The sequence below is a fragment of the Arachis ipaensis genome, chromosome B09 (genome assembly GCF_000816755.2).
Source record: "Arachis ipaensis cultivar K30076 chromosome B09, Araip1.1, whole genome shotgun sequence".
Taxonomy (NCBI): domain Eukaryota; kingdom Viridiplantae; phylum Streptophyta; class Magnoliopsida; order Fabales; family Fabaceae; genus Arachis; species Arachis ipaensis.
The window spans coordinates 1,145,511-1,146,141 of NC_029793.2; positions in this window are offsets into that span (position 1 = coordinate 1,145,511).

The following is a 631-nucleotide window of genomic DNA, read 5'->3' on the forward strand; positions in this document are numbered from 1 at the left end:
TTTACAATAATATAGAATAGCACACATACATTATTCCATTTAAAAAAAATTAGCCGCATATTGGACAGTCTTTTGAATTAATTAATAAGAAATAATTGTTTTATTTGAAGTCAATATTTAAGTTTAGTGTGGGTTAGTAGATAATCTTAAAAAATAGATTTTTTTTAAATAATTAAAAAATAAAGTATAATTTTTAATTTTTTATATTTTTTTTATATTTTTTTTGTTCGATTTTTAAAATTAATAATAAAAAATTACACTTTATTCATTTAATTATTAAAAAAATTGAAAAAATCTATTTCCATCGAATTTACTATTCATCTAAATATAGATTTTCGTCAAACTGAATAACAGAACTAACTTTGTTCTTTAAATACCAAAATCAAATTAAACACCACTCTTGATGTACAATTCTCACAAGTAATCTACTTCATTGGATCCAATTGGTTTGGGTGCTGTTATATTGTAGGAAGAGTTTCAAGTGTATCGAGAATACTGATATTTCAGTTATTTTAACCGTTGATTTGAATTATAAAAAATATATATGATATATATTAATTGAAATCAACTGTTAAAACAATTAAAACACCGATATTTTTAGTACATTTAAAATTTTTCTTATATTATATTT